This window comes from Notolepis coatsorum (genome assembly GCF_963971535.1).
Source record: "Notolepis coatsorum genome assembly, chromosome: 7".
NCBI classification, from domain to species: Eukaryota; Metazoa; Chordata; class Actinopteri; order Aulopiformes; family Paralepididae; genus Notolepis; species Notolepis coatsorum.
In genome coordinates, this window is record NC_140171.1 from 106,530,573 (window position 1) to 106,556,258 (window position 25,686).

Sequence of the window (25,686 nt, forward strand, 5' to 3'; positions counted from 1 at the left end):
TTTGTTTTGTGATGTTTGTAATTTTGTTTTAAGCGCCTTTGAGGTGCTTTGGTACCATGAGGTGCACGCATAGTCATAGTACCCTTGAATGGTGGAGCTGAAAAAGCTAGAATTGCTAGTAAAAGACGCAGAACAATGTTCTAAAATTACAGACATGTTTAGTAGAGGAAGGGCTGGCGTTAGAGTAGCTGCTGCTGCTAATGATGATGAAGTTCAAGTGGAAGGAACCAACAGTAACATGACAGGTGCGTGCAGTAGCCTAGTGCATATTCTACTGTTGGTATGTGCCGGTTCATGAGGGCTAGCTAGCCTATACTAGTTCTTGCAGTGATTTCAGTCATTCTATTACAAGACAATGTGCTTTCCGTATTCCTGATTCCTTACAGCACGTGGACGTAAATAGTCGTGACTCGTGACGTTTTTTCTCTGACTAAAAGTTTAGTTAGCAATGTTAGGACTAGTGCCCACCACAGCATCAGAAGCTAAAGTGCTAACCTAGAGAACCAATCAGAACCTAGGACGGGCTGCAAATTAATTGGCTACTAATATTATAATAGTAAATACTCAAATAAAATACTATATGTTCCCTTTCAAATTTTCATGTTGATATAATATTGGTAATCTAATTGATTGAATTGATTAGTTGCCATTTTACATGCTTAAATAAGATGTACCTTAGAATTCCCAACAGTTAGCCATGTTCTCGATTAGTCTCATCTACATGTTTGTAGATAACCACAGCTAACTAGCTTAAGCTAACAACTAGGTCAACTACTACCCCGTAGTTAAACAAATGTGATTGCATATAACAGCTAACTGCTACAGCTAAGTTGGTAGTTAGCCTATTCCATTAATGTTGAATGTATTTATGAAGGTTGTTGATGGTGGTTGGCGCTGAATAGCAGACATGATTCCGTCAGTCTGCCACAGGGAAGCTGTGTTTGCTGATGCTGCTCACGACCACCAGTAGCGTATGACTGTGTGAGTGTGAATGCTTGATGGTTTCTGTGAAGCGCTTTGTGAAACAATGCTGATATACAGTTAAGAATGAGTAATTCGCTTTTGGTTTTTAAGAAAATGGTTTGTAAAGCTATTTTTGAAAACTACAAGGGTGAATAATACTGTTTTTTTTTTGCTATTTTCTTTTAGAATACTGTTTTGGAGTCTTAATTTTTTAAATTTTTGTTAAGAATATAGGACAGGCATAGGCTATATAAGCATTGCTTCAGTCTGTACCTTCTCAGTCACTGTAAAATCAAATATTGTTAAATGATGGTGTATATTGTATTGTGTGAGATGATGACTGAATAAACTACTACTACTACTACTACTACTACTACTACTACTACTACTACTACTACTACTACTACTACTACTACTACTACTACTTTGGGTGTTTTCAAAAGGCTGAAAAACGCTGTATGAATTCAAGCCATTATTATTGATTGCTGATGTTCTTCTTATGCAGTTGACTCTGAGGAAAGAGAGAGCGCCCAGTCCAGCACAGCTGACCCTGAGGGGAGAGAGAGTGCCCAGTCCAGCACAGCTGACCCTGAGGGGAGAGAGAGAGCCCAGTCCAGACAGACAGACAGACACAGAGAGAGAGAGACAGAGAGAGAGACACAGAGAGAGAGACACAGAGAGAGGGAGAGACACAGAGAGAGACACACAGAGAGAGAGAGACACACACACACACACACACATACACAGAGAGAGAGAGAGAGAGAGAGAGAGAGAGAGAGAGAGAGAGAGAGAGAGAGAGAGAGAGAGAGAGAGAGAGAGAGAGAGAGAGAGAGAGAGAGAGAGAGAGAGAGAGAAACAAGCTCTTGGAATGGGTGTCTGGGAGGAAGTGGGGGGTTTTTCGATGTTGATTAAACGGCAAGCAACTAATGTCATGAGTGCCAAATTAAAGGACAATAAATCCAATCTAACTGAAATTGTGTAGCACAGACCTTTTCTATGGATCAAAACCTCAATATTATTATGGTGTAGTTAATACTTCATGTATCCTTAATCCCTAGGCTAATGAGGCACTAAGATGTTAGTAAAAAAAAAAAACATATGCCAATGACAGGAAGTAACGGTATATGTATGTGTGTGTCTCTGTGTGTGTGTGTGTGTGCACTGTGCATGAGTGCACATCTAGGGGCGGTGTGTAGATTTGGTCTCCCTGATGTTGACTCCTTAGCCACAGCCTTGGGTTGTTTAATACTGGACAAGTGTTTCATAACGGCCGTTGTGTGGGCCGGTTTCGGGGCCGGTTTCGGGGCCGGTTTCGGGGCCGGTGCGTGGGCCGGTGTGTGGGCTGGTGCGTCTGAATGTCCCGGGCTGAATTTGTGTCCCAGTCCGCCACTGGCCGATAATATTGGTAGGCCGATAATATCGGACATCCCTAATAATAATAATAATACATCTATTTTATATAGCGCTTTTCCAGGTGCTCAAAGACGCTTTACATGGGTAGGAGAGACAAAACTATGGCAAAACAAAAAAACTGAAAAAAAACAGAACAAAAATAATAATAATACAAACCGACAGAATTAGAGGTCAAAAGCAAGATTGAAAAGGTGGGTTTTGAGGGCTGATTTAAAAGATGTCAGGGTGTTTGCATCACGGATATGGCTGGGGAGGGCATTCCAGAGGGAGGGGGCAGCAGCAGCAAAGGCCCTGTCGCCTCAGGTCCGGAGCCTGGTCGTGGGAGGTGTTAGGAGGTTGGCATCTGCAGACCTAAGGCGACGGGTGGGCGTGTGACAGTGGAGGAGGTCGGACAGGTAGGGAGGGGCAAGGTTGTTGAGGGCTTTAAATGTGATGAGAAGTATTTTAAATTGTATCCTGTATTTGATTGGAAGCCAGTGGAGGTCGTGGAGGACAGGGGTGATGTGATCAGAGCGACGGGTGGAGGTGAGCATGCGGGCAGCAGAGTTTTGGACATATTGGAGTTTATTGAGGATAGTGTTTGGTAAGCCGTAGAGGATGCTGTTACAGTAATCCAGTCTTGATGATATGAATGCATGAACCAGTGTTTCAGCAGCGGAGAGTGATAGGGAGGGGCGGAGACAAGCAATGTTCCGGAGGTGGTAGAAGGCCGTTTTGGTTATGTGGTTCACATGGGGGAGGAAAGAAAGGGTGGAGTCCAGGATGATGCCAAGGTTACGGACGTGAGTGGAGGGGGTGACAATGGAACCATCAATATTTAGGGAGAAATCCTAGGTGTGGCTGGTGAGGGATTTTGGACCGATAATGATGATTTCTGATTTATTGCAGTTTAGTTTGAGAAAGTCATTTTGCATCCATGTTTTGATGTCTGTGAGGCAGGTGGTGAGGGTGGAGAGATTGGCTCGAGTGATTGTCTTGGTGGAGAGGTAGAGGATGAAGAGCAGGGAACCAAGTACTGAGCCTTGGGGGACACCATGAGTGATGGGGGCAGTGGGGGATTTGCAGTTGTTGATGGAGATGAATTGGTGCCTGTGTGAGAGGTATGATTGGAGCAAGGTGAGGGGGATTCCGGAGATGCCAACGGAGGACTGGAGACGAGTGATGAGGATGGGGTGACTGATGGTGTCAAAATCAGCGCTGAGGTCTAGGAGGATGAGGATGGAGAGGGAACCAGAGTTGGCAGAGAGGAGTATGTCGTTGGTGACCTTTAGAAGAGCAGTTTCGGTCCTGTGTCTGTTGCGGAATCCGGATTGAAAGGTGTCATAAAGGTTATTGTTGTCGAGGTAGGATTTTAATTGGGAGGCAATGGCTCACTCAATTATTTTTGAGAGGAAGGGGAGGTTGGAAATGGGGCGGAAATTATCAAGGGTTTCAGGTTTGAGTCCTTTTTTTTTAGTAAGGGGGTGACAGAAGCAATTTTGAGTGCGGGGGGAAATAGGCCAATGGTCAGAGAGGAGTTTACGATGGAGGTGATTAGGGGAGAAAGGGCAGGGAGACAAGCCTTGACTAGGATGGAGGGGATAGGGTCCAGTATGCTGGTTGAAGTTTTCATTGTAGAGAGAATGGAGGATAGGTCTGATGCGGTGATTTCAGTGAAGGATATAAAAGGGGGGTTGGGCGGTGGAGGGGGGGTTGAATCCGGAGGGGAGATAGTGTTGGCGGAGGCAATTGTTAGTTGGGTGTGGATTTTTTTTTTTCAATTTTTTTTTGGATATGTGACACATTTACTGACAGTGAAGGAACAGGATATTGTGTCAGAGGGTTTAAGAAGTGTGTTGATGGTGGAAAACAGAGTCCTGGGGTTGTTGCTGCCAGACTGTATGATAGCGGAGTAGTGGGAGGAGCATGCAGAGTTGAGAGTGTCTTTGTAGAGCTGTTGATGTTGTCTGTAGGCATCTTTATGGACAGTGAGACCGGTTTTATTGGATAGCCGTTCGAGCTGGCGGCCCTTGGATTTAAGGTGGTGTAGGTGATCGGTGTACCAGGGGGCGGAGTGAGTGAAGGAGACAGACTTGGTTTTGATTGGGGCGAGCTGATTGAGACAGGAGGAGAGCTAGTGTTGTTGTAGATGTTGACCAGGTCTGTAGGGGAGCCATGCTGTAAGAGGGAGGCATCAGGGATGGTGTCAGTCAGTAGGGAGGAGAGAGGGAGGGAGGGGTGGATGGATTTGAGATTACGGAATGTTATGGAACGCATCTGCTTGATTGGGGGAGTAGGGATGAGAATGTCCATGGTGATAGCCAGATGATCAGAGATGGTGCGGTCGGAGCAGGTGAGATTACTGATGGAGATGCCAGATGTGCAGACCAGATCCAGTGTATGACGTTTCTTATGAGTGGGAAAATCAACATGTTGGGTGAGATTAAAAAAGTTTAAAATGTCCAGGAATTCTGTGGAGGTTTTGGAGTCCGAAGTATCAACATGAATGTTGAAATCACAGATTAAAAGGATGGATGGAGAGATGGCACAGAGTTGTGTCAGGAATTCAGACAGGTCGGAGGGGAAGGTTGGGTTTGGTTTGGGGGGCCGGTAAATGACTGCAGTGACTAGGGGTTTGGGACCAGACAGTTTAAAAGCAAGGTGTTCAAATGAGGAGGCGGCCGGGATGGTAATATTGCTTGTGCCAATGCTTCTTTTGTGGAATGTGGCTATTCCACCTCCACGCCTGTGGAGGTGTGGTTTGACCATGTAGGAGTAGCCGTCAGGGGTGGTCTGATAAGAAAATAATAATCCAGGGGTTTTTGCCATGTTTCCGTTAAGCAAAGAAAGTCCAGGTTATTGTCAGTAATGAATTCATTGAGTAGAGGGGCCTTATCTTTATTTAGAGATCGGGTGTTAAACAGAGCAAATTTGAGATGTGGTTGGATTTGGTCAGACTGGTGTGCTTTGGGAAGGGGGCGGAGGCAGACAGAACGCACGTGTGGGTTGTTGTGATGACGTAATGTTGTTGAGGAAATGCGCTGGGGAGACCAGAGTGTGGGGATGTGATTAGAGTCAGACCGGGAGTAAGCAAACTTTCTCCGGGAGGATCGGTGGATGTAGCGAGGGCGATGCAGGAGTCCAAGTGTTTTGATGACTGAGAGGCACGGAGGAGCGCTGACATTATTGAGTTTGAGTAGTTGTGAAACGGAGTATTTCAGAGACATGCCAGCTGGGAAGGATGTAATGTTGAATCCGTTGTCAGTCGGTCGCCAATGACTTGATGACCAGAGAAGAAGTGCCAGACAAGACAAGATGGTCCACAGCATGATAGAAGATCTGTGATAGTGGTAGAGACGTTAGTCGCTGCTACTCAACAGAGAGGAGACATAGTGGAGTTAGCTGGAGATGTTAGCTTCCAACAGCTAATTGGAGGGTGGCTAGCTGACAGCTAGCTTGAGGAGGCAGCAATCCCAGTCAACGAAGACTAACCACACCGTGCGAGTTGTAAGGTTGTCCAGGAAATAAACCTCGTAGTCACAGTATGGAGCAGCGGAACAGTGACGAAAAAAGAATCCTTGAAAACAGCAGGGAGCTGGCTACCGTTGGAGGTAGCCTACCGGTAGGAAGCTGCAGGCTAACAGGTGAGTCCAAACAGAAAAAAACAGGAAAATGTTTAAATAATTAATTGACTGAAAAGTAGAGATTGTTTGTAGAGACAAGCAACTTTGCAGGTAGAAAGTAGAGAAACTAAACAGACTATAAAACGAAGTTTCAGATGGAGAAGCGGTGAAAAGAAACAGCGCCTGCGTCCTCTCACACCGGAAGTTGAGATTCTAATATAATATAATAGAAATACTTTTATTATCCGAGGGAAATTTGACACTGCAAATCGCTTCAACAGGTAAAAGGGTCAAGATGATGTATGATGAGATGAATCTGTCTAGTTTAGTTAGGATGTCTATTTGCTCCCATGTCTGCTTTTCTGCTGACCAAGGTGGTGGATGTCTCGGGGTCTTGGCCAAGATTGCAGTGACGTGCACCACGAGGCCATGGATCAGCTTCTTACCGCCTTCTGTCCGTGGTCTGTCAACGTGGTTTAGACGTGGAGTTCATTGCTGGGTTAAGTACTTCTATTCTATTCACATAATATGCTTACTACATATATCTATTCTTTTCACATATATGCTTACTGTTATGTACTAGAGGCCTGATCACTCCTGTGTCACGGGGCATGTAGGTGAGGGCTGCCAATTAGTTAATTAGTGCTGATTGGTTACCTGCTGGGAGGTTTAAAACCAGCCAGGGAAACACACATGCAGGGTCTGTGTTTAGAAGAGTGTGGGTTACCAAACAGATAGTCACGTTCTTCCAGTCCTTATCCTTTAGCTTACACTAGTAATTCCTTAATATAGTAGCACTTTGAGTTAACACACAGGTTTTGGTGTCGGTTTTGCACATAGGTTGCGGGCCTTGAGCCAGGGTCGTAACAATTGGGCGCTCGTCCGGGATCTTTTACCCCTAGAACTTTGTTTGGTGGTTTTTTTTTTGTGTTGCACGGGGTGTCATCGTATTATGGTTTGGGTGGTGTTCGTTACATATGGTGTAACGTGGGGGCTGAGCCATTTTCATCAAACAGGTGAGTATGCCGTATTTGTTTGTAATTTGATGTGACCACTTATGCTGTTAAAATATATAGTTTAGTGGGCTCCACATGTAGATAGGGACATTATTTTCTGGTTGTTGGTTAGCGTCCGGTGCACCACGTACTCCTGGGGCGGTCAATGAAATGATTGGTATATGATCTTTGACTGGTAGCAGGTGTGGTTGAAGAAAGTTAGGTCTACAGGGCATTAGTTTAAGGATAGGTAGATTAGGGCGGCCAGAAAACACAGGTAGTGTGGTAGGGCTTGATTTAGTGTTTCTTAGGGTAGAACATGTGGTGGGCCGGTTTTTTCTGCAGTTTAGACGTAGAAGCATATGTAGTCATATCAGGTTAGAAGGCGTACCTGTTTGGAATTGTTTGTTGGATTTATTTTGTTTGTTTGAGTGTTTGGTGAGCATACCTGGTAGCACCTAACACCCTGAGTGTATGACACGTCTATTTGGGGTGGGTGTGGTTTTTTTTTATGTTTTTTTTTGCGTCCTTGAAATGTGCGCTCCGTAGCACACATTACCACCGCATCCCTGTATGGTTATTATTAGTGGCTTTGGCATTCTGTATGGTTCTTCAGTGGTTCGTCGTGGTTCTTTAGTCATTCTTCAGTGGTTCTTTAGTGTTTCTTTGGTGGCGCTTTAGGTGGATTGTGTGTGTACTAGGGTGTTTTTGGCAGCTTTTTGGTGATTCTAAAGTGAACGGGTTGTGGCGCTGGTGCAGAAAAGATGACTTCCGTTAGGGATTTTGTGGATCATCCTTCACATGACATGTTGGAGAGGTTTTCAAAAGAACAGCTTCTCGAGCTTGCTGTGCACTACAAGGTCGAGCTTACTCCCAGTGAGAAACGTTTGAAACCATCTGCCTTGGGTGCTTTGCGGGTTTTGCTCATTAGGGAACAGGTGCTTGAGGAGAGGGTGGAGGAGCCTCCATCGTCTGGCGCGTCTCCGCTATTACCTGGTGTAGAGGGTGAGTGGAGGATTAGGGAGTTGGAGTTTAAGGAAAGGCAGCTAGAGCGAGAGCGTGAGGAGAGGAGAGAGGAGCGTGAGGTTAAGGAGAGAGAGAGTAAAGAGGAGCGTGAGCTTAAGGAGAGAGAGAGGAAAGAGGAGCGTGAGCATGAGCGTGAGTTTAAGGAGAAACAACTGTTGCTGGAGCACGAGCGTGCACAGAAGGAGCTTGAATATAAGTATGCTGCCTTGCAGGCGGGTGCTCTGCATCCAGAGTCACGTTCCGGTTTTGATGTAGGCAGGAATATTAGGATGGTGCCTCCGTTTTTTGAGAAAGACATGGAAAGATATTTTCCCCTTTTTGAACGGGTGGCAACCACATTGAAGTGGCCTGATACCGCCTGGACACTGCTGCTGCAATGTGTTTTGGTTGGTAGGGCACAAATCAAATCAAATCAAATCAAATTTATTTATAGGGCCCGACAACACACGTTAATGTCCCCATGGGCCGTACAGATCTTCTTTAAACAAGTCAAGAAGAAAACATAACAATAAGTCAAGAACAGAACAAGAACACCATAAGGTGCAAACATTTTTAGATGGATGCAAATAAATGAAAGAATGCAAGCACTCCCAGACATACCCCACGCGAAGGTAAGGAAAAACTCACTAAAACCTAACAATAGGGAAAAAAGCTCCACAGGCAGTGTGGAGGAGAGAAACCTTAGAAGGGCCATTCAAGGGGGGATCTCCCTTCTTAGATGTTGGTGATAGTAGTGTTGCAGACGGACAGTTGGTAAGCATGCACTCATGTGTGTAGTGGAACACAGATGAGTGCATGCAATAGCAACTGTACATTTAAAAAAATTAAAGATAGAGCTAATAGCGATAGCAACTGAACATTTTGAAAGATTAAAGATAGAGCTGATAGCAATCTATTTGAGGCACAGGGGCGGCGCAAAGAGGGTCACGTCCTCCCCGTCTTAGTCAAGGGACATTTAACACTCCGGTCGTTGCTCAGGGACAGCCGGAGACAGGGAGATAGGGGGCGGCGCAGAGAGGGTCACGAACTCCCCGACATCATCGCGGGACATCCGGCACTCCGGTCACCACTACGAGACCTCCGGAGACAGGGGGGCACGCAGAGGGGGGTCGCAACCTCCCGGCCTTCGTCACGGGACGTCCAACACTCCGGTCAACACTCCAGGACAGCAAGTCATAGGGAGACAGGGAGACGGGACAGGCGTTAGACAGCTCATGAGATTGTAGTAGGCGGACATAGCAATAGATACAAGTGGTAGGCATATATGTGAATGGAGTAGATATATGAAGTAGGCGTATTATGTGAATAGAAATGGAAGTACTTAACCCAGCAATGAAACCGCATTGACTGTTAATCTGTTAACAGTCTGTTAATACTGTTAATCAGTTGACAGGACCACGGACAGACGGCGGTGAATAACTGATCCAAGGCCTCGGAGGTGCATGTAGAGCAGTCACTACAATCTTGGCCAAGACCCCGAGGCATCCATCACCTTAGTCAGCGCCAGGAGACGGGCACTCAGAGAGAAGGGGGGGGGGGGGGAGAGGGGGGGGGGAAGAGTTAGAGAGTTCCCATGTTTGTGGTGCTGCAAAGGAGCAGACATGTAGTACCCTGTAGTGCCATGTAGTACCATGTAGTACCCCGTAGTGCCATGTAGTACCCTATAGTACCCTGTAGTGCCATGTAGTGCCATGTAGTGCCCTGTGGTACCCTGTAGTGTCATGTAGTACCCTGTAGTGCCCTGTGGTACCCTGTAGTGCCACGTAGAGCCATGTAGAGCCATGTAGAACCCTGTAGTGCCATGTAGTACCATGTAGTACCATGTAGTACCATGTAGTACCCTGTACCCTAACTAAACTACCCTGTAGTAAACTACCCAGTGGTACCATGTAGTACCCTGTACCATAACTAAACTACACAGATTAATCTAAAGGTCAGTCCCCGACCAGGTGAGATCAGGGTAGATTGAAGGAGAGAGAGAAAAGATGAGTCTTAAGCAGGGATATAAAAGCTTCGACAGACCAGGCGCCCCTGATGACGGCAGGTAATTTGTTCCACAGGTAGGGAGCGCGGTAGACAAAGGCTCTGTGGCCGGTGGATTTCTTTTTAACCCTAGGGGTCGATAGAAGCCCCGCATTTTGTGAGCGCAGAGCACGAGCGGGCGAGTATCGGGAGATGAGATCGGATAGATAGAGCGGTGCAAGCCCATTTAAAAAATGTTAGGTGAGGAGTAGCACTTTAAAGTCAGAACGGGCTTGGATAGGAAGCCAGTGTAGGGCGGACAAAACTGGTGTGATGTGATCAAATTTTCTAGTTCTAGTTAGTATCCGTGCAGCCGCATTTTGCACGAGTTGAAGATTTTTGATGCTTGAATTAGGTAGGCCTGAAAAAAGTGCATTACAGTAGTCCAGACGTGATGAGACAAAAGCATGAATCAGGGTTTCAGCATCAGCCAGAGTTAAAATGGGGCGTATTTTTGCGATATTACGAAGATGGAAGAATGCAATTTTGGTGACATTTTTTATATGTGCATTAAATGAGAGGGAGGAATCAAAAATGACTCAGAGGTTTTTTATGGTGGAGCTCTGGGATACATGACAGGTATCAAAGTTGAGGGAGATGTCCTGAAACTGGCCTCTGTGGTTTGGGGGGCCAACAATTAACATCTCAGTTTTATCTACATTAAGGAGTAGAACGTTTTGCGACATCCATTTTTTGACGGCAAGCAAGCAGGCCTCAAGGTTTTGTAGTTGGGAGGAATCATTTGGCTTAATAGGTATATATAATTGGGTGTCATCAGCGTAAAAATTAAAGTTTATGCCAAATTTGCGTATGATATCGCCGAGGGGTAGCATGTAAATCGAAAATAGCAAAGGGCCCAGGACAGAGTCTTGTGGGACACCACATTGCACTGGGAGGGTCTCAGATGTTAAATCATTATAGACCACGCAGTGTGTTCTATCAGTTAAATAGGATTTAAACCAAGCTAGTGCGAGACCCCGAATGCCAACATGATTCTCAAGCCGACCTAGAAGAATCGAGTGATCGATAGTGTCAAAGGCTGCACTGAGATCAAGCAATAAGAGCACAGAAGTGAGGTTTGAGTCAAGAGAGAGCAGTAAGTCATTTGTGACTTTGGTAACCGCCGTTTCGGTGGAGTGTAAGGCTCTAAAGCCAGATTGAAATGATTCATTAAGATTATTGTTTGATAAATGGTCAGTAAGTTGCGTTGCGACGATCCGTTCTAACACTTTGGATAGGAATGGAAGATTGGAGATAGGTCTGTAATTTTTCAAGATTAGAGGGTCGAGGTTCGGTTTTTTAAGTAGTTGTTTAATGACGGCTGATTTAAAGGCCAGGGGCACCACGCCAGTAGACAAAGAGGTGTTGAAGATATTGAGTAGGGGAGGGCCTAGAGTTGGGAAGAGTTTTTTGATGAGAGTTGCTGGGAGAGGGTCAAACAGACAGGTTGAAGGTTTAGCCGCGCCAACCAGTTTAGAGAGGGCACTAAGTGAGACGTTTTCAAGGCAGCATAGCGTATGACTGGAATCAAAGTCAGGGGGAATGCCCGTCAAAGGTTGGGAAGGACTCTGATTGTTGAGTAAAGCAACAATTTCATCTCTAATGGGGTCAATTTTCTTGGTAAAAAATGTCATGAATTCGTTAGCCGAGAACGCATGGTTTAGGGCACTTGGTTGTTTCTGCGTAAGTTTTGCAACTGTGTCAAACAGAAACTTTGAGTTGTTTTTGTTTTCATTTATGAGCCTGGAAAAATAAGAGGTTTTGGCAAGTGAGAGTGCCTTTTTGTAGTTACGTAAACTATCATTCCAGGCGAGGCGGAATACTTCGAGTTTGGTCGAACGCCATTTATGTTCAAGTTTGCGACAAGCCTTTTTAAAGGAGCGCGTTTCCTCCGTAAACCAGGGAGTTAGTTTTTGCGGAGCACGTTTAATTTTAGGTTTAAGGGGAGCGACAGTGTCGAGCGTGCTACGAAGGGCGGCATTAAGTTTGTCTGTAAAGAGATCAAGGGGGCCAGAGTAAGAGAGGAAGGGAGAGAGGGTGTCTGGTAGGCAGTTAACTAGAATTGGGACAGTTGAGGCGTTAATACGACGGCTCATGTAGGATTCTACACTGTCTGGGCGAGAAACCGTCAGATCAATTTGAAATTTGATGAGGTAGTGGTCTGAGAGAGCAGGAACATAGGGGGAGACGGTCAAATTTGACACAGTGAGACCGCGGGCTAGGACTAGGTCAAGGGTGTTCCCACCACTGTGAGTGGGTTGGTCAACGATTTGAATGAGACCGACAGAGTCAATGATGTCGGTAAAAGCCTTATTTAGGGGATCTAGAGTTTTATTGGAATGAATGTTAAAATCACCAACAATTAAAATGTTATCTGAGCGCATAACAAGCTCAGAGATGAAAGTTGAAAATTCATCTAGGAAGAGGGTGTAAGGGCCTGGGGGGCGGTATAGGACAGCCATTACAAAGGATGCAGTGGAGGTAGGAGTCAGACCGCCACACTTTCTGTTGGGTGGAGAGGGATGCAACAGGAGCACCTCAAACGAGGAAAACTTACAGTTTGCGTCGGATGTAAAGTTGTGCTTAGAGTCATAAATTAGAGCAACTCCGCCTCCTTTCTTGGAGGTGCGTGCGATGTGGGAGCTACTAAAATTAGGGGGTGAGGCCTCGTTTAAGGGCAGAAAGTCATTAGGTTTAAGCCATGTCTCAGTGAGGTCCAATAGGTCGAGACTATGGTCTGTTATCAGTTCATTTACCAAAAGAGCTTTGGTTGGCAGAGAGCGGATGTTGATAAGGCCAACCTTCACACACTCTGTATAGCGCGGTTTTCAGCCATGCGGGTAGGTTTAATCGCAATTAAGTTGGCATGGTTTATCGCACAAGGACGAGCTGGGTAAAGCGGAGCGTAACGGGATATTCTAGTTTTGATTGGGTATACGGGTTTAGGGGTAGAGATAGAAAGAGAGGAGTGGGGAGCCTGGTGGAGGAGGGGCCGAGCAAGAAAGGTATAAGGATTGGCAGGGTCCATCAGTTTAGCATGACTAGCAGGCTTGCTAAGAGCCTGCACCCTGGCATGCTTGTGGGGTGGCTGTCAGCCCAAAGCTATAATCTTGTCTATGTTGCGAGATAAGAGAGAGGCGCCTTGCATGTTAGGATGCACGCCGTCCTTTCTCAGCAAGCCAGGGTGCCCCCAGAAAGAGGACCAATTATCCACGAACCCTAAGCCCTGTTCTTTACAGTATTTTTCCAGCCATCGGTGTAGAGAAGCTGTCCTACTCACGAACTCATCATCATGCCGGTTTACAGGCAGGGGGCCAGAGAAGATTACTCGATGCCAACTCATCTTTCTTTCACAAGAAGCCTACACTGCTCTGTCCCTTGAACAAAGCGCTGATTATGAGCTTGTTAAAGCTTCCATTTTGAGGGCTTATGAGTTGGTCCCAGAGGCCTATCGTCAGCGTTTTAGAGGTTATCGTAGGCAGGAGGGGCAGTCTTATGTTGAATTTGGAAAAGAGAAGGAGAACCTGTTTGACCGGTGGTGCACCTCGCAAAAAGCAGAGTCAAGGGAGCAGCTCAGACAGTTGGTTCTCCTAGAGGAATTTAAAAGGTGTGTTCCTGATAACGTTTCCACACATCTAAATGAGCATAAGGTATCGAAGATAGGCGACGCTGCTGTCTTGGCTGATGAGTTTGTGTTAACACACAAATCTGTCTTTGTAGAGGAGGGCCGTGTGGAGTCCAGGGGTAGTAGGCGTCCTTTTCAGGGGAGCCGGTTCCCGGCACCCGTGTCTGCTGGTCGGTTTACTTCAACTCCTAGGCAAGGTGGCTCTGCTAGTGCATTCCCAGAGGGGGTTATCTGTTTTTACTGTAAGGAGCCTGGTCATATCGTTGCTGGATGCCCTGTGCTTAAGCAGAAAAATGTAAAAACGGTGGCTCTGGTAGAAATCATGGACAGGACACCTATGCCGACATTAGAGGGTGGGGTGCGAAGTATCAAAGGTGCAGACAGGGAGCTAGAGGGCTCCTCAACATTTATGATGGATGGATTTGTTTCACTGGTTGGTGCATTAGGATCAAGGCAGGCTATTACAATATGGAGAGATACAGGAGCTTTCCAGTCTCTCATTCTGGATGGGATTTTGCCATTTTCGGAAGATTCTTCATTGCATTCCGGTGCCATTGTTCAGGGCTTTGGAGGAGGCTTTGTGAATACTCCTTTGCATGAGGTCTCGCTAAACTCTCCCTTAGTATCAGGCAATGTTGTCGTAGGAGTGTGTTCTCACATTCCCATAAAGGGGGTGTCCTTCATTCTAGGGAACGATTTGGCCGGTGGCAAAGTGCTGGCTACTCCAGTTGTAATTCCCGTCCCTGTAGTTTCTGAGGTTCCTGATGAGCTCGCACAGAAGCATCCAGGAGTGTTTCCTGTGTGTGCGGTAACACGCGCAATGTCAAAGGTCAAATGTGACACCCATGAGGTTGTTAACTTAGATGGTGATATGACACTTAGTGACACGTTCTTTGTTGAGTTGAAAAGTGGCCCTGATGAGGGTTTTGGTAAGGTGATACCGTCTCATGAGCAGTTGGTACTAGAGCAAAACAAGGATGTCTCCTTGTCGTCCCTCTTTGAAGAGGCGGTTTTAGAGGATGCAATGGTAGATACGTCTCAAGGATACTTTGTTAGCAATGACGTGCTCATGAGAAAGTGGACACCACTTAACCTGTCCAGTCTGGATGACTGGGGCAGTGTGTTTCAGATTGTTGTTCCAGCCGTGTATCGTCCTGATATACTGCATCTAGCACATGATCATGATCTTGCTGGTCACATGGGGGTCAGGAAGACTTATGACCGTGTGCTGAGACATTTTTGTTGGCCTGGTTTGAAGTCAGGTGTGGCACAATATTGTCGCTCGTGCCATGTGTGTCAGGTGGTTGGTAAACCAAACCAGAAGATCCCTCAGGCTCCTCTGCAGCCTATCCCTGCCATTGGGGAACCTTTTGAGCGGATCCTCATTGACTGTGTTGGTCCCCTCCCTCGAACTAAGACAGGGAACCAGTACCTTTTGACTATTATGTGTGCAGCGACCCGTTTTCCTGAAGCCATTCCTTTACGCAAGATCACAGCCCCAGCTATATCCAAAGCTCTGGTTAGGTTTTTTTCAACGTTTGGTCTACCAAAGGTTATTCAATCAGATCAAGGGTCTAACTTCATGTCCCGTCTCTTTGCTCAGGTCATCCAGCAGTTGTCTATCCAGCATTGCCCTTCCTCTGCCTATCATCCAGAGTCCCAGGGGGCGCTGGAGAGATTTCACCAGACTATCAAAACAATGCTGCGGGCATATTGTACGGAGTTCGACAAAGACTGGGATGATGGAATTCCTTTGCTTCTGTTTGCTGCTAGGGAGGTAACCCAGGAGTCTCTTGGATTCAGCCCGGCTGAGCTGGTGTTCGGCCACACAGTGAGGGGTCCTTTGAAACTGCTGAAGGAAAAGTGGTTGGCTGGCCAGACTCCTTCCTCTACTAATTTGTTGGACTATGTGTGTGACTTCAGGCTTAAGCTTAGTAGAGCATGTGAACTAGCGAAAGAGAACCTAAAGGTAGCCCAAGGAAAAATTAAGGTGTGGTATGATAGGCGGGCCCGACATAGGGTGTTCTCACCGGGAGACAAGGTGTTGGTTCTCTCACCCATTCTTGGGTCTGCATTACAGGCTAAATACAGTGGGCCATACTCCATTGAGCGCAAAGTTGGTGAGGTCGACTACTTGATTAAAACTCCCGACCGCAGGCGCAAGAGTAGATTATGTCACGTCAATATGTTGAAGGCGTACAATGATAGGGCTCAGATTGACCAGTCAGGGGTCAAGCCTGTGGCTATTCTGACAGTTTCTGCATCTCCTATTGTGGCCGACTGTTCTGTGTCGAAGGAGATTTCTCAGGGCAGGTTGCCAAACACCCAGATACTAGGTGACTTGGACTCACACCTGTCGTACTTGCCACTTCCTGAGCGTGCGGATGTGGTGCGCCTACTTAGACAGCATACACGTTTGTTTTCTGATGTCCCTAGTCGTACTAATGTACTCGAGCATGACATCGATGTTGGTAGTGCAGGGCCAATTAAGCAACATGCCTACAGGGTGAATCCGGAAAAACTACGGATCTTGAGTAAGGAAGTAGACTATATGGTGAGTCATGGCATTGCGGAGCCCAGTTCGAGTGCGTGGAGCTCCCCCTGCCTGCTTGTTGATAAGCCAGACTGCACTCATCGGTTCTGTACTTTTTTTTTTTTTTTTTTTTTTTAACATTGATCTTAACTGATCACTGTGACTTTATTGCTTTTATCGTTATATATGCCTATATTTGTGTACAGCACTTTGAGCTACATGACATGTATGAAAGGTGCTTTATAAATACTTACTTACTTACTTACTTACTTACTGACTTCCGTAAAGTTAATGCAGTAACCAAGCCGGACTCGTACCCTCTTCCTCGGATGGACGACTGTATCGATCGGGTGGGTTCAGCAGCCTTTGTGAGTAAATTGGATTTGCTGAAGGGATACTGGCAGGTTCCGCTTACTCCGCGAGCACGTGAGATATCCGCTTTTGTCACACCAGAGAGTTTCTGCCAGTATACAGTGATGGCCTTTGGCATGCGAAATGCCCCAGCGACGTTTCAGCGGCTAGTGAACAAGGTCCTGGCCAGGGTAGCGTTCTGTGAGGCATATCTGGATGACCTGGTTATCCACAGTTCCTCTTGGTCACAACATGTGGAGCATCTGGCGGAAGTGTTCAAGCGGTTGGGTGATGCTAACTTGACAGTTAACCTTGCGAAATGTGAATTTGGACAGGCCACGGTTACCTACCTGGGTAAGGTGATTGGACGTGGGCATGTGTGCCCCATTACAGCTAAGGTGGAGGCTATAGTGGGCTTCCCTGCTCCCATCACCAGGCGGGAGTTAAAGCGCTTCCTAGGTATGGCAGGGTACTATAGGAGTTTCTGTAGGAACTTTGCTTCTGTTGTTGCCCCTTTGACCAATCTGCTCAGTCCTAAGGTACCTTTCGTGTGGACTGAGACTTGTCAACAGTCTTTTGAGAGCATCAAGGGTATTCTGATTAGCGCTCCCGTTCTGTCAGCTCCCGATTTTCAACTGCCATTCAAGTTGGCAGTGGATGCTAGTGACCTCGGTGCTGGAGCTGTCTTCCTGCAAGAGGATGCATTAGAGTTGGAGCACCCAGTGTGCTACTTTTCTAAAAAGTTTGACAGGCATCAACTGCACTACTCTACTATAGAGAAGGAGGCGCTCGCGTTGGTTCTTGCCTTGAACCATTTTGATGTTTACGTTGGATCCTCCAGTTTACCCCTTGTTGTGTATACAGACCATAACCCTTTGGTTTTTCTTCGCAGCATGGTGAACTCGAACCATCGTTTGATGCGATGGAGTTTGTTCCTCCAGGCGTATAACTTGGATATTCGCCACATTCGTGGGAGGGACAACGTGCTAGCAGACGCCCTCTCACGATCATAGTACCGGTGTTTGTCGTACCCGTTATCGCTGTTGTGGTAGTGGCCCTGACACAGTTGTTTTTTGTTTTGTCTATGGGTTGTTGTGTAGTGGTTGCCTCTTGGGCAACCAGTTTGGTGGGGGAGGTGTTATGTACTAGAGGCCTGATCACTCCTGTGTCACGGGGCATGTAGGTGAGGGCTGCCAATTAGTTAATTAGTGCTGATTGGTTACCTGCTGGGAGGTTTAAAACCAGCCAGGGAAACACACATGCAGGGTCTGTGTTTAGAAGAGTGTGGGTTACCAAACAGATAGTCACGTTCTTCCAGTCCTTATCCTTTAGCTTACACTAGTAATTCCTTAATATAGTAGCACTTTGAGTTAACACACAGGTTTTGGTGTCGGTTTTGCACATAGGTTGCGGGCCTTGAGCCAGGGTCGTAACACTTACCACTTGTATCTATTGCTATGTCCGCCCATCACAATCACGCAATCAGGTCTCCCGAGTGGCGAGTGGCTGTCTCGGAGTGTTGGACGTCCCGTGATGATGACCGGGAGGATGCGACCCTCTCTGCGCCGCCCCTGTGCCTCAATTAGATCCGCTATCAGCTCTATCTTTAATCTTTCAAAATTTTCAGTTGCTATCGCATGCACTTATCTGTGTTTCACCACCAGTGTTGTGGTAGTCTAGTTACTTCATTTCAAAAGTAACTCAGTTACTTTACTAGTTACTTACACCCAAAAGTAATGCGTTACTGTGAAAAGTAACTATTTTGTTACTTTAAAAAAAATATAGCTCCCATTAATGCCCTTACAGATACTGAAAATCTGTTGATCAACTTGACAGTTTCCATTCACATCACTGAACGTACGGTTATATCTATACCGTAAATCCTCAAATAGAGGAGGGACCAACACAGGCCAGGCTCTAATATAAGGTCGCAAAAAAAAGTAAAGTGCTGCCTCCCACTACACTGACTACCGTACATTAACGTTTCCCTCTGGTTAGCTTTAGCGCTAGCCGCTAGCTAACGTTGTCATCAGTGGCGGCTGGTCAATAGAGGGCGCTAGAGTGCCGCCCCCCCTGGTAAAGAGCAGGAGAAGAAGAAAAAGTTTTATTTTTATTTTAGGCCCCTAGAAATAAAATAAACATGTTTAAAATGAATAATATTTACTCATTTTAAGTACGTTTGTGTTTCCAATGCACAATATAACGTTAATATATCAAATATAAATAATTGTTTTGTGATTCACAGGAAGTCACTGTGCTGGGCGAGACATATCGCGCATGAGTGGGCGTGCACTGGTTTCATCGCTGTACTATCGCAGCCAATGAAATAAGTCAAGCAAATACATTTCTCCTATCAGTGCGTAACGCACTGTGCGTTGAAATATGATGTAATATGATGGAAGCCGGTCGCGTTTTCTAGCGATCATCCAAGCAAGCAGGGTCCTTCAGGATGATCGCAGTCCGGGTATTTTTCTACCTTGACTCTGGTAGCTGGATGCAGCTAACGACGGTATGGACTGTTTTAACGTTACTGGAGTTTATTTTGGATTTAAAAGAAGTGGATTATTTCTTGTTCAACAACAACAACAACAACAACAACAACAACAACAACAAGCCTTGAATATCTCGCCCCATTCAACTCTTGTGATGGTAAGTCTATGTTTAATAGCTAGCCTTGGCTCGTTTAACAATATGCAAAATATGCTGTACAGCCCTGTACTCATACTGAAGTTATTCTTGGTATATACTACATACTGCTAGGTCTGATCTTTTGCAGTTCCTTGTGTAACGATAGATTCCACGTCGCGCTGTGTGTGAGTGAGAGAGAGAGAAAAAGAGAGAAAGAGAGATAGAGGGGGATACTAATTAATTTCGCCCCCCCTGGAGAAGAATTCACCAGCCGCCACTGGTTGTCATAATATGGTAGATCTGTGGTGTCAGCTGGATGACGTTGACTTTGTTTGCGAACGTTAACGTTCGCTATCTATATGGCATTGGCAGACGAGGCTGGCGTTGTCCAGTTGACACATTACAGACCATGATACTATGATAACGTTAGTAGCTAAAGCTACTGCATGTAAACAACTCGATTCAACTGAGGAAGTCAGGAAGGTACCACACGCTAAACCGTCCCCGGACCCCACAACCTAGTATAGACAGTTCCAACTTCAGTGTGTGAATTACGTTAATCCCACAATTACTCAACTGCACTCAATATTTAAATACCAATGCTAGTCTAAATAAATGTAGACAGACAATGTACGTATTAAAAAAAAAGAAAATATATATATATAATAATAATAATAATAATAATAATAATAATAATAATAATAATAATAATAATAATAATAATAATAATAATAATAATAATAATAATAATAATAATAATAATAATAATAATAATAATAATGCAATAAAAGTCTGAAAATGAAGGGATTATGTCCATGAGTGTAATTTTTTTAAATTAAGGCCTGCCTCTTATATAAGCCTCTCTCTAAAAAAGGCCTGGTGCTCTTTGCAGCTGAGGTAAATAGAAGACCCGTCTTATATATATTTTTTTTTTATATTTTTTTTATTATTGCAAAACAAAAATTATTAAAAGTCAGTACTCAACACATAATGCATAATGAATCTAACAGTCAAGGTGGTTAAAATTACATGCAAGTACAGAAACAAGACAAAAAAAAGTCTATAATAACATTTTAACCGTATACAGTGTATATCCAGCGAAATTAACAATTATATAAATGTTTATATAGGACATACCCCTAATACCTATTTTCTAAAACCCTACACACATATGTTCCAGCTCGAACCCCCCCTCCCGGACCCCTCCTTGGATAGTACCTCCATTATCCCTCACTCCTAACCAGACACTACCATTATAAGCTAGCTTTTATTCTCTCCACCACTTCTACCCACATTGACATTTTGGATTCGTTGAGACCCAGAATTCTTGCTGTAGATATTTCTTGATATATCACATCGAGATATGTAAGAGACCAAACTTTCCGGCACATTTTTTCCGGTTGAAACCAGCGTGATGCGATCAGTTTTTTAGCTACTGTGATACCCGATAAGACCAATCTCTTTAGCTGTGGATTTACTGCAAACTCAAAAACATAATTTAAAAGCAATACAGAGGGGTGTACTGGTATATTCCAAGATACGAGTTTTGATAATTGATGGGTCACATCTTTCCAGAATGCCTTAACTGGTGGGCAGTCCCAATACATGTGCATAAATGTCCCTTCGTCTCCATTTGTACATTGGGAGCATTTTGAGTCCTGTTTCAGGCCCATTCTGTTCAGTCTTATAGGAGTCAAGTATGTCCTGTGAATATAGTTAAGATTGATTTGTTGATGGTCCGGGTTCCTTGATGTAAGACGGACATTTGCCCATGCTTCTTGCCAATCAAAGTCACTTTCCAGGTCTGGAATATCCCTCCTCCAGACAGTGTCTAGTTGAAGGGTTTCATACGAGGACGTTAGTAATTGATAATAAAAACCTGATACAAAACCTCCCAATGTTTCTCTTTCATAGAAAAATTTGTGGTATCTGTGGTGTTCAACTGGTATGTGTAATGGAACACCGTGAGACTTCAAACATAGGCGTAACTGTATGTAAAAAAGCCATGTGGACTCGGTGAGGTTAAACTTTGTGCATATTTCTCCATAACTACAGAAGCCCTGGTTATTAAAAATATCCCCTAATGAGTGTATGCCTTGCTCTTCCCATATAGGGAATCTTATAGGACGTTTTCCCATTAAGAGTGCATTGTTATTGAATATGGGAGTGTGATTATGCCATTTTTGAGGGTTAGGATATTTTTTTTGTGTTTCCCGCCATGTTCTGATTGCATGGGTAATTATGGGGCCAAATTTCCGCTCACAGTGCTTGATTGAAAGTTTAGTGTGTGCTATGTCCTTCAGTCTCTGTGGGGCTACTATGTTTTCTTCCAATTCTCTCCAAGATACCAAAGCCTGGGGATCAAACCATATTGTCAATGGTCTTAATGTGAAAGCCTTAAAATATTGTAAAAAATCTGGAACTGCCATGCCACCGTCTGCTTTATTTCTCTGTGCGGTGGATCTTTTTATGCGAGGTGGTTTGTTATTCCAAATAAATTTGTATGTGGAGGAGTGTAATCTTTTCCAGTAGCCCTCTGGAGGGGGTAACGGTAGCATTGAGCTGATGAAGTTGATTCTTGGTAATACATCCATCTTAACTATTGATACCCTTGCCTGTACTGAGTTTTTAAGTTTTGCCCACCTGTCCAGGTCGTCTTTGATTTTGTTCTGTATTTTTGTGTAATTGTGCTTCACCGTTTGTCTTATGGTGGGAAATATTTCCACACCCAAGCATCTAAAATGTTTTACCATGGGTATCGCACCTGGGAGGGTTGTATCTTTTTTTGCATGGATGTTAAGAGGAAGGAAAGCCGACTTCGGCCAATTTATTTTAAATCCCGATAAATCACCAAAGTTCTCTATCAACTTGAGTAGATGCGGCAATGTGGTGTTGGGGTTTTGCATGAACAATATTACGTCGTCCGCATATAAACTAATTTTATGTTGTGTGCCCTTGATTACGATTGGTTCTATGTATTGGGATTGTCTTATATATTGTGCTAAAGGCTCTAATGATAGATCGAATAGTCCGGGACTAAGAGGGCAACCCTGTCTGGCTGAGCGTGATACCGGAAAGATTTCGGAGATGAATGTGCCTGTTGTAATCATGGCCGATGGGTCCTTGTATAATACTTTAATCATATCAATGAATCCTTTTCCTAACCCCATCCTTTCTAATACTGCCCATAGAAACGACCATTCCAGCCTGTCAAATGCTTTCATAGCATCCAGGGATAGCATCGCCTTAGGTGTGGTGTCCTCTTTGTCTGCATCTAGTACGTGCAGTATTCGTCTTATGTTATCATTGATCAGGCGACCTCTTATGAAGCCAGTTTGGTCCGGATGAACTAAAGACGTCATATGCTTTTGCAATCTGATGGCTAATACCTTAGAGTACAGTTTGACATCGGTTCCGAGGAGGCTTAAAGGTCTGTAACTACCGCACTCGGTGGGGTCTTTGTCTTTTTTGAGAAAGACTGAAATGAGTGCGATATTGTGGTGTTTATGGAAGCTCCCCTCCTTGACTGAGTATAAGATCATATTTAGTAATAAGGGTCCAAATATGTCCCAACAAGAAAGGTACATTTCTGATGGGATACCGTCTCTTCCCGGAGCCTTACCATTTTTCATTCCGGATATGGCCTTCTTGAGTTCTTCTAATGTGATCGGTGCTTCTAACTGTTTAGCGTCGTCCTCCGAAAGTTTAGGGAGAATAATTTGATTAAGATATGTGTCCAATTTGTTTTGATCAAAGGTCGTTTCTGAATTATACAAGTCGGAGTAGAATTCTTTGAATGTATCGTTTATTATTTTGGGGTCTGTTACAAGTACTTGTTGTTTTCTAATGGCAGTTATATCTGCAAATTTTGCATTAATTCTTAATCGCATGGCTAATAGGTGACTAGGTTTAGAACCTTGGAAATACTGCTGTTGTCTTGTGCTGCGTATTTGCATTTCCGATTTTTGTCTGTATATTGCATTGATCTCTGTTTTTAGAATGTTAACTTGATTTTCTAGTCTAGTTGAGTTGTTGTATTTTAAAGAATTAAATAACGTTGAGTAAAGCGTTTCCATTTCAGACAGTTTTGTGCATTGATTTTTGCGCAATATGGAGGAAAATCTATCCGTGAAATCCTTGATCATACCCTTTACCGACATCCATATTATTCTGGGGTCTTGCACCGCGTTTGCATTATCCCGTAGGAATACTGTGAGAGCTTCTTTGAGTTGTGTAATGAATTCCTTGTTGTTAAGCAGCATAGTATTAAAACGCCATCTTGGGGCCCGGGAAGATAGTATACCAAATGTTGCTTTTAGGATTAAATAACAGTGATCTGAAAGCGCATTGGGTATCATTTCCACTTCATATTTATCAAATAGTCTCGGGGATGCAAAGACGTAATCAATTCTGGATAATGTGTTGTGTCTCGCCGATCGACAGGAGTACTTTCGGGTCGTGGGATTAAGTGAACGCCATAAATCAATTACCCCTGTAGTCTTTGACCAATCTTTTAATGCTTTAGATGCATTTTTTTGTTCGCTGGAAAAGGCAAGGTAAGATTTGTCCATCCTTGGATTCCAAATGGCATTAAAATCCGCACCTATTATAAATGAGTACTCGGGATGGTTTAACATTTCAATGGTAAGTGAAGTGAAGAAACCCACTTCGTACAAATTTGGGGCATATACCGCTGCCAACGCTATTTTCCTGTTATTATGTACAATCCTAGCTATAGTTATACGCCCCTCAGCATCCGACCATACCCCTTTTAATTCGATATTTAATTTACGTCTGACGACTATGGCTACACCTCGAATTCTCGTACCAAAAGAAGAGTGACTAATATTATGGTATATGTTATCCGCTAACGTATCTATGTCTTCCTCTAAAATGTGCGTTTCGCTTAGTAGAGCCACGTCCACATGTTCTTTTTTCATCAGTGTGAGCACGCTTTTGCGTTTGTGTTGTTTGTTTATCCCACCGGTGTTCCATATCATTATATTCAATCTAGCCATAATCTATGCATGTTTTTGTGTAGTTTTTGGTAATGCTTCTGGAGTGCGAAGCTACAATAGATGTACATCCAATTAATGAGGTCCCGTTGAGAGCCGAGCTTAAAAACATATATATATACAAATAAAAATCCCCTATTTTCCCCTCGCCCAGAGAGTCGTACAGGCCTGTGTTCCAAAAACACATCCTCCGCGTATGACTTTCTCCCTTAGTCCACCGGATTGCCCAAACTGAGCATTGTAATCCTAATCTTCCTATGCTAATTGCCATAGGATCTAACATTTTCATTCTAATACAATAGAATGTCGCTTTTGGTCTTGCACCTTCCCTTACTGTAATGAAATATTGTGAAAAATGGAAAAAAAAAGAGAATAAACTTTCATCGACATATTCATTTGAACCCTCTACTAACATGTAGGAAAGTCAGGAAAAAGGAAAAGATTGTAGAGAAATATTGACACCTTAATGTGAAGAACAATGGAAAAGAACAATGTAAGTTAAAAGAAAGAGAGAAAAAATAGAATAATAAAAAAAAAGATAAAGATAAGGAGTGAGAGATAGAATAATACTCAACGTGGAGAAGCCACTAGAACCGAGTTAAGTGATTAGATAAAATAGAAAAGCAGAGCCTTTTAGAGCTTCAATGTGCCAGTCTCTTCATCAGTGGAGTGATTACTTAAATTGTTAGAATAACCTTGTTGTGTTCATACGTTTAGGTGTGGTTGATTTTTAAAGTATTATTAAGGACTGATTAAACTTCAGTCAATTGATTATATGCTATGTTTGTACACACCGGATGTTTAATGTTAGAGTTGCAGGCCTTCGTTGTCATGGTGCATTATATTCTAGAAGGTTGTAGAATACACTAGTACTAATAGACTGTTGTTGTGTTCCAGAATGATCTAAGAGACCCAGGGCAGTCGAGCGATAAACCCAGAATATTCCAGATTGATCTTATTGCCAATGATATGTTCTTGTCTCCCCGGAGACCAGAGGTCTGAAATTATAATGTATTACGAATCGTATTATACACCATACGCATTGGTATAGACGGCCTGCATATCATCTGCTACTTTGATGAACACAATAAAAGTCATTCTAATACTGATATACACAGAGAAAGAGGGAGATTAATCGGCTTATCTGTTTTCAGACAATGTCGTTCTGACTTGGGGTATCTGCTCCATATCGATTCCAATAATCCTCAGCCTCTTTAGGTGTGTGTAATCCAATCCTGCGGCCGTCCCTGCCCACGATCGATAACAGCGCCGGATATGTTAGCCTTGGCCTGTGGCCAGACTTGAACAATTTTTGCATCACCTCCTTGTATGGTAGACGTCGAGCGATGGCGTCTTTGCTTAGATCTTCGTAGATAAATATTGAATGCTCACCATGTTTCAGCTTCCCACGTTGGATGCGAGCAATTTTGATGATGTCATCTCTTATTGATGTCTTCCGCAGAGTAACAATGATGACTCTTGGCCCGTTGTTTCTTTGATCCCGAGAACCGAT